Consider the following 8,621-nt stretch of genomic DNA (forward strand, 5'->3'; position numbering starts at 1 on the left):
AATATATTGACTATGTATAGATCACAGTTATTGGTGGGGAGGGGCTGGTAGGTTAAATTACCCCATTTTCTTTTTCTGTTTCCTTTTTTTTTTTTTTTTTTTTTTGAGATGGAGTCTTGCTCTGTAGCCCAGGCTGGAGTGCAGTGGCGCAATCTCAGCTCACTGCAACCTCTGCCTCCGAAGTTCAAGCAGTTCTCCTGCCTCAGCCTCCTGAGTAGCTGGGATTACAGGCCCACACCACCACGCCTGGCTAATTTTTGTATTTTTAGTAGAGATGGGGTTTCACCATGTTGGTCAGGTTGGTCTTGAATTCCTGACCTTGGGATCCACCCGCCTCGGCCTCCCAAAGTGCTGGGATTATAGGCTTGAGCCACTACGCCTGGCTTCTTTTTTTTTTTTTTTTGAGATGGAGTCTCGCTCTGTCGCCCAGGCTGGAGTGCAGTGGCACAATTTCGGCTCACTGCGACCTCTACCTCCTGGGTTCAAGCAATTCTTCTGCCTCAGCCTCCCAAGTAGCTGTGATTACAGGCATGCACCACCATGCTGGCTAATTTTTGTATTTTTAGTAGAGACCAGGTTTCACCATGTTGGTCAGCCTGGTCTTGAACTCCTGACCTTGTGATGCACCTGCCTTGGCTTCCCAAAGTGCTGGGATTATAGCCATGAGCCACCGCACCCGGCCAATTACCCTATTTTCTATTCTGAAAATGATATTAATAGAAAGTCCTGTTTCCAGTCTGAGTATAAAGATACATGTGCCCCAAATGGCTGAGGATAAATACAACAGGAAATGCAAAAGCTGTAAACTAAGGGCATGCAAGAGAAAATCTCAGAAATACCCAAAGTGGCAACAAGGAATGTTTGGCTGGAACTTGAAGTTCTTTCAGTCATCTTTGTCTTTTGCTCCATGTTTTAGGATGCATGTGAACTCAATGTCAATAGGATCTTCTCTATACAGCTCATCCACTTCCTCATCCATGAACCCATCCCCCATGGTTGTCAGCAGCTCTCACAGGTAATCTTCCTGAATGGTGCCAGTTGCTTCTTCATCGAAGCAAGCAAAAGCATTTCTGATGACATCTTCAGGATCTGTGCCATTTAACTTCTCACCAAACACGGTGAGGAACGTGGTGAAATTGATGGGACCTGGAGCCTCATTCATCATGGCATCCAGATACCCATCAATTGGACCCTTCCCCAATGAAGAAAGCATATCCTGCAAATCTTCCTTGTCGATGAAACCATCTCTGTTCTGATCCATCATGTTGAAGGCCTCTTTGAACTCCTGAATCTGTGACTGGTCAAACACAGCAAATACATTGGATGTTGTGTGCTGAGGGCACTTCTTGGTGGTCTTGGTGTTTGTTCTTTTGCTTGACCTGGTGGTTAAATCCCAGCACAGCTACGAGAATCCGAGCACCTCAGCAAGCCCCTCACTGCCGCTATCTGTAAATAGGATTTTAAAAAATTTCTTTTTCAGATAATTCATTGTATTACATAGAAACTCTACTGATTTTTGTATTTTGAATTTCTATCCTGTAATTTTACTGAATTTGTTTATTAATTCTAACAGTTTTCTGGTGAAGGACTTAGGGTTTTCTATATATAAGATCATGTTGTCTGCAGAGACAACTTAAGTTCTTCTGTTCTAATTTGGATGCCTTTTATTTTTTCTCTCACCTAACTGTTCTGGCTAGGACTTCCAGTACTTTGTTGAATAGAAATGGTGAGAAATCGGGTATCCTTTTCTTGTTCCTGATCTTAGAGAAAAAGCTTTCAACTTTTCACCACTGAGTGTGATGTTAGCTGTGAGTTTGTCACATATGGCCTTTATTGTATTGGGGTACATTCTTTCTATATCTAATTTGTTGAGAGTTTATATTATGAAAGAATGTTGAATTTTGTCCAATGTTTTTTCTTAACCTATTGTGATAATCATATGATTTATGTCCTTAATTCTTTAAATATGATGTATCACATTTGTTGATTTGTGTATGTTGAACCATTCCTGCATCCCTGGGATAAATCTCATTTGATTATAGTGAATGATTCTTATGATGTACTGTTGAGCTCGGTTTGCTAGTATTTTGTTGAGAATTTTTGCATCTATGTTTATCAAGAACATTGGCCTATAATTTTCTTTCCTTATAGTGTCCTTGTCTGGCTTTGGTATCAGGGTAATGCTGGCCCTGCGAAATGATTTTGAAGTATTCCCTCTTCTTCAATTTTTTGAAAGAGTTTGAGAAACATTAAGTATTAGTTCTTTAAATTTTCTTCTTTATATGAAATTGAGTTTGTTTTTTGAAGAGATAAACAAAATTGACAAAACTTTAACTAGACTAAGAAAAAAAGAGAAAGAATCTCTCTTTAAAGAAGACTTTCTCTAAATAAATGAAAGAGGGGATATTACAACTGATACCATAGAAATACCAAGGATCATAAGAGATTACTCTGAACAAATTATATGCCAACAATTGGATAAGCTAGAAGAAATGGATAAATTCCTCGACACGTATAACCTACCAAGACTGAATCATGAAGAAATAAAACATATGGCCGGGTGCAGTGGCTCACGCCTGTAATCCCAGCACTTTGGTAGGCCGAGGTGAGTGGATCACTTGAGGTCAAGAGTTCAAGATCAGCCTGACCAACATGGTGAAAGCTCATCTCATGTAAAAATACAAAATTAGCCAGTGTGGTGGAGCATGCCTGTAATCCCAGCTACTCAGGAGGCTGAGGCAGGAGAATTGCTTGGATCCGGGAGGCAGAGGTTGCAGTGAGCTGAGATTGTGCCATTGCACTCCAGCCTGGGCAACAAGAGTGAAACTCTGTCTCCAAAAAAAAAAAAAAAAAAAAAAAAAATACAGAGAGAGAGAATATATAAACAGATCAATAACCAGTAAAGAGATTGAAACGGTAATAAAAAAAAGTCTCTCATCAAATAAAAGTCCAGGATCTGATAGTGTCATTGTTGAGTTCTATAAACCACTTACTCTTACCATTTAATATTTTCCTTTAAATTGACTCCCTTTTAAGCATTATAACTATTTTAAAAGAAAACTGTATATCATTTGATAACTGGGCAATCTGTTTCACCTGCTATACATAGATGAAAAATAAAAATAAAAGTAAGGAGAATAAAATGTAATTAAGTTCGAGGTAGATAAAATTGTCTGCTGATGACGCTCAGCCTGAAACTTGTCTCATTAAAAAGTACTTGGAAAAATGTCATTAAGTTGAAACTTTCTCCTTGACAAAAGGATTCAAAGAGAATTGAAACAGGGTGACTTTTCTATTATGTGTGAGTCATATAATAAATTCTGGAATAATTAATTCTGTTATTAATGAATACATTCTGCATTCTCATAGCACCTATAATTACCTCGGGAACCATGGTGTTCTACATAACATACTCCGTAAAATACCATGCTGCAGGCACAATTGGAGAACTGCTTGTTTTATGGATTTTTTGCAATGGCTGTCTAATCAGAATGATTAAAGATCAAGATACATTAAGGATAGAATTCTCGCATTAAAAAATCTGTATAAAATGGGGAAGAAAAGAAAAAGACAACTTTCTTTTGATACGCCCCCAAAAGGAAACATCCACCAAGAACTTCTTTTACTGAGTTTAAAGTTCTTTACAAATTACTAAGTAATCAAGTCTGATGCTGATTACAAACCAATACACATTGTTTCAGTGCTCTCTTCAAGCAGAAGAAGCAAAAACACTGAGTGCAATTAAAAAGGTGACAAGAAAGAGATGGAAGACCCTACTGTTACTCGCAGCTAAGTCAAATACAATTAACCTATGTTTTCTAAGGCAAAAATTTTTTTTCAGGAGAAGTTTTTCTTATCAGACATCCCTCAATGGGTTGAACCAGTGGTATAGGAGAAATCATGAAGGGGCATGAAGCTGATGTGTGCTTCCTCAAGCATTACTCTATAATGAGAAAACATTTACTGGAACAAGCCTTATACTCTCCATAAAATGCAGACTTGGCACTCATTCCATTTCTTTTCTGGAGGCTGAAAATGTCTTTGTCTACTGGTGCTGTTTAAAAGTTGTCTAATCAACATCATCATAATGCTCTGTCCCTCCTGCGAAAGCCAGCTGGGATCTCTGGTTCTATCAGGGAGGAAGTTTTAATACAGCCACTTTCCTTTCAACATATTGGCTGGGAAATCTCCCCTGCTGGGAAGTAAAAAGCTTTAATTTTGTGAATCATCAAAGCTTTTTCTTATACATGGCATAGAATAACCTGTCCTTTTCAGAAGGTCTAATCCAATAGCCTCCCAGACCTCAGGATGTCACCAAATGGCATGTGCGTGCAAGAAGAACAAAGGAGGAAGCCATTCAAAGCCCAGCTGCATATTGCATAACACCTTGAATTAGAAAATCCACGACCCACAAAATGCTTACCTACTTTGTGGGGTTTAAATAAAGCAGAGTGCTGCTCCTCTTTAAAGAACTGCTTTACAGTTATCTTCCTGTCAGAATTCCAATTATTCTATGACTCAGTGGGTAAGTGTTTAGCTTTTTGAAAACTTTTTTTGGGGTAAGAATGTGAACAAGTTTTTATAAGTTTGTAAAGGAAAAGTTTATATAATAATGCTCAGTTGCGTCAAATACAAATATATTTTATTTTATTATTTGAAATAAAATGTTTTCTTAATGTTTTAAGAATTGGATTTTATCTATAAAATTGATGAACATTTTCTTTGGTACATCTGAAAAACATAGTAATGCCCTCCTATCTAGGAATTAACTGATATTTGTGACAGGGTTGGGAGTTTTCAACATGCACCTCTCTCAGACCTTGGGACTAATGTTTCCGTATAAGAAGAATTCCAGGCTGAAAATTTTTGTGTACCAGGGATTCATTTTTCCTAATTTTTACAAAACCCTGTGCACGGGCACTTTTTGTTTCATCTGTACCAAAGATTAGCTGCTGCTCACTTTCTCCACTTCCATTTAGCTCTGGGGGCACGGCTAGATGATACTCCTCAACTCCCCTTGCAGATAAGCATGGCTCTGTAGCTCATTCTGGCCGAGGGAACATGCACAGAAGTGATGCGCCCACCTTCAGCCTGGCCCATGGATACCTCTCCCTTGTAGTATTCTTGTCCACAATCCACTCGCTGAGTGGCAAAGGATCCAGGCAAAGAAGTAGAGGCTCTAAAAGGGTACCCACGTCACAAAATGAACCATCACATGCCAATCATAAATACCCACAACGTTGAACTTTGAGAGATAAATTTTTATTGAGTTAGATCACTGATATGTTAAGAGTGCTATTGTTTTTGTTTTTAAACTAGCTCTTAATATAATCACCCGATGTCCTTGCTTCTTTCTTTTGGCCTCCCTCTGCTCTCCTTTTTCTTGCTCCTACTATCTTTCCTTATCATATGATTAGGTGTTTCTGATTTAATAATCAAATCAAAATACCGGTAGTGGATTTAGCATTAAACCCTCGATGGTGTTGAAATAATAAGCAGACTCAACTGATTTAATTCGGAGAAAAGTTTTCACCAATTCGACTTCTTAAAAAGTTTACAGTTAAATATTTAAGATAACTTTTATTAAACAACTGCTTGAGTGGATAAGCATTTATCTCGTTTAGAGATCACATAAGAATCATGGTAATTGGGACAAACATGGTGATCTCAGCATGAATGACCCAGCAGATGTGTACAAGACAAGCCTCTGCTGATAAGGAGGAAAACTAATGTGCATGAACTTGGAAAGAGAGACTTGGAAACTCAGCCAACTATCCTTATGTGAATGGCTCTGCAGCTTCTAGTGGGTACACTCAGACATTGAAACACAGGGTCAAACATCTGTAAGAGCAGGTCAGCATGAGTGTTAGTGCTGCAAATAACTGGGTGAAGCTTCCAAAATCATTAAAGTTCCAAAAAAGCTTTTCACAAAAAATCTAAAACTAAAATTCCAGTCTGATTTTGCATAAGCTGCTTTCTTTCAGACTCCATTTTGTGGTTAACTCACCCTCTTCTCTTCTCCATGTAGGTGGTTCTCAAACTGGGCTCAGTTAAACCTGTTCAGAGGCTATCTCAAGAAGTGGGCTCCAGGCAATTCACTCTGGATTTAACCAGAAAAGCTTCATTCTGAGCTGTTTTGCAAACTGGGTTTTAGCGTAAGCATTTATTTTTGTGTGTGAGTGGAAAGGTTCCTTGGCTTTAAAGGGCTACAAACCATTGCTTCATGTCTTACCTGGACATCACATCTACTGTCAGAGGTTTAGTCTCAAATACCCAGTGATGTCCAAATCTGAATCTATGGCACATCTCTTTTCTGAGCACCCCCCTCATAGTCCCACTCACATTTCACATCTCCGCTTACTGGATGTCTCATAGACACCTCGTCACAATATTCCTGAAATAGAACGTATTATCCTGCCTACTCTTCTTCCTTAATTAATGACATCACCATTCACCCGATTACTCAACATAAAACTCTGAATCATTCTGACCCCCTTTCCTCTCTCTCTCTATATCCAATCTGTCATTAGGTTCTGTTTTGTAAAGCGTCCTAAATATCCTTTAAATATGTCCTTTCTCTCCACCCTCACTGCCACTGCCTTGGCGTAGGCCCTTGTCATCATCCTTCATCTGGATCATCAAAATAGTCTCCAGATGGCTCTCATATCACTCTGCTTCATGGCTGCCTTGAGGGTTTATATAAAATACAGTAGAACGCATAACAGTTAACATTTACGTTTAGCTTTGTAGTCAACCGACGCTTTCATGTACATTGTCGTATTTAAGTCTCACAACATTTCATCAAAAAGACATTGTTATTATTCTTAATTCAGAACAGGAAAATGATGCCTAAGAAAATTACCTCGAACAAGGAGTCTCACCAAGTCATAGGACTGTGATTTGAACCCAGATCCAAAGATTCTAAAGTTTATGCTGATGACATTAAGCTATACTTCCAAACAGGCATCACTATGCCTAAAAGAGAGAGTGCAGAACTTTTAGTCTGAGAAAGTCTCTTTATAGTCATGCCCCGCAGAGCATATTTAGTAGTTAATAATAGAGTTCTAGAGTTAGAACTCACATTATGGTGTGAAACCTTAGAGAAATTATGCAAACTCTCTAATCTGCAAAGTTTCTTAGTTTCTTAATCTGTGAAGTGTGGCTAATAATAGAGTTTATCCTACAAGGTTGTTGTGGGGCTTAAATAAGGTCGTGAGTGTGAAGCCCTTCACACTTGGCCTGTCCCAGAGAAAGTGCTCAATGAATGTTGGTTGTTGGTACCAATTTACCAGCCTCATCCTGCACCGTTTCCATCTTCCACCCTTCAAACAGACCAGACCACATTCTCTGCTACTTCTTCTTTGAAGCCTCAAAAATTCAGGTTGATGACTCCCCGACCACTTCATACCACCCCTACAGTTAGATACTTGGTCAGAGAGTATAGCCTTTAATTCAGCAGTGGATTGTTTCCTGGGGTTGGTCAATAGGGCCTTGAGAAAGTCCCCACACAACAGAATGTTCTTCCCACAAACTCTCGCTGGCCTCCTGCTTTAGGCTTCCCATCTCCTTGCCCTTCCTCTCCCCCATCCCCTGCCATTTCTGACTTCAGATGTGTCCCCTAGGCTTGCTCTGGCTCCACTTTCCAGCCAGCCGCCTGGCCCCAGCGTCGTGGCAGCTATCTGACCTCAGCTCCACACCAGTGCTGTGCTTCTGGGCAAGGCTTTGGCATCTTGGTCCTGCTGTCTCTGGCATCTGACCTCAGTCTGTCCTGTTTCTAGCTTTCCTGGAGCTGACAACTCCCAGGGACCGATCAACAATGGTTCAGATGGGATGATCGTGGCTCTTATCATACTGTTTCGTGTTATTTCTTTGTCTTTCTCGTCCATTAGGCTAAACTCTACCAGGACAGAAAGACCTTGACTTTGATCTTAGTAGATCCTTCATAGCACCAGGTTTAGATTAAGTGAGTGCTTGTTGATTGAATAGACTATTCTTTCTCCACATAGAGGCATCGGATAGCACAATCTTCTGAAACTGCTGTTGTACAACCACATTCAGATTAATGGGAGATACATACAACTGTGGTCATATGTGAAGTTCTTTTTCCCAACCAGAATAATATTTTAAAAAATCACCCCTAAAATAGTTTTAAAAAATTATTTTCCTGCCAGGCACAGTGGCTCACACCTGTAATCCTAGCACTTTGGGAGGCCAAGGCAGGCAGATCACCTGAGGTCAGGAGTTTGAGATCAGCCTGGCCAACATGGTGAAACCCCGTCTCTACTAAATATACAAAATTAGCTGGGTGTGGTGGCACATGCCTGTAATCCCAGCTACTTGGGAGGCTGAGGCAAGAGAATTGCTTGAACCTGGGAGGCAGAGGTTGCAGTGAGCCACAATCGCGCCACTGCACTCCAACCTGGGCAACGGAGTGAGACTCTGTCTCCAAAAAAAAAAAAAAAAAAAAAAAAATTATTTTCCATTATGTGCTGACAAGTTTCTATAAATTTGACTATGTCATCAGCTGTCCTCATTAATTTGGTTTCATTCTATACATTTTCATTGTTAACCCTTTGCTTTTCATCAAGCACTTTGTTGATACTACTCCCTTACTTCTGTAC

At 39.7% G+C, this 8,621-nt stretch overlaps 1 pseudogene; it reads right to left on the minus strand.

Moving 5' to 3' along the window:
- Window positions 1-883: 883 nt before the first annotated feature.
- LOC100591440 lies at window positions 884-7,850 on the minus strand (annotated as a pseudogene).
- Between the last annotated feature and the right edge of the window lie 771 nt (window positions 7,851-8,621).

This window comes from Nomascus leucogenys, chromosome 16, assembly GCF_006542625.1.
Source record: "Nomascus leucogenys isolate Asia chromosome 16, Asia_NLE_v1, whole genome shotgun sequence".
Lineage (NCBI taxonomy): Eukaryota > Metazoa > Chordata > Mammalia > Primates > Hylobatidae > Nomascus > Nomascus leucogenys.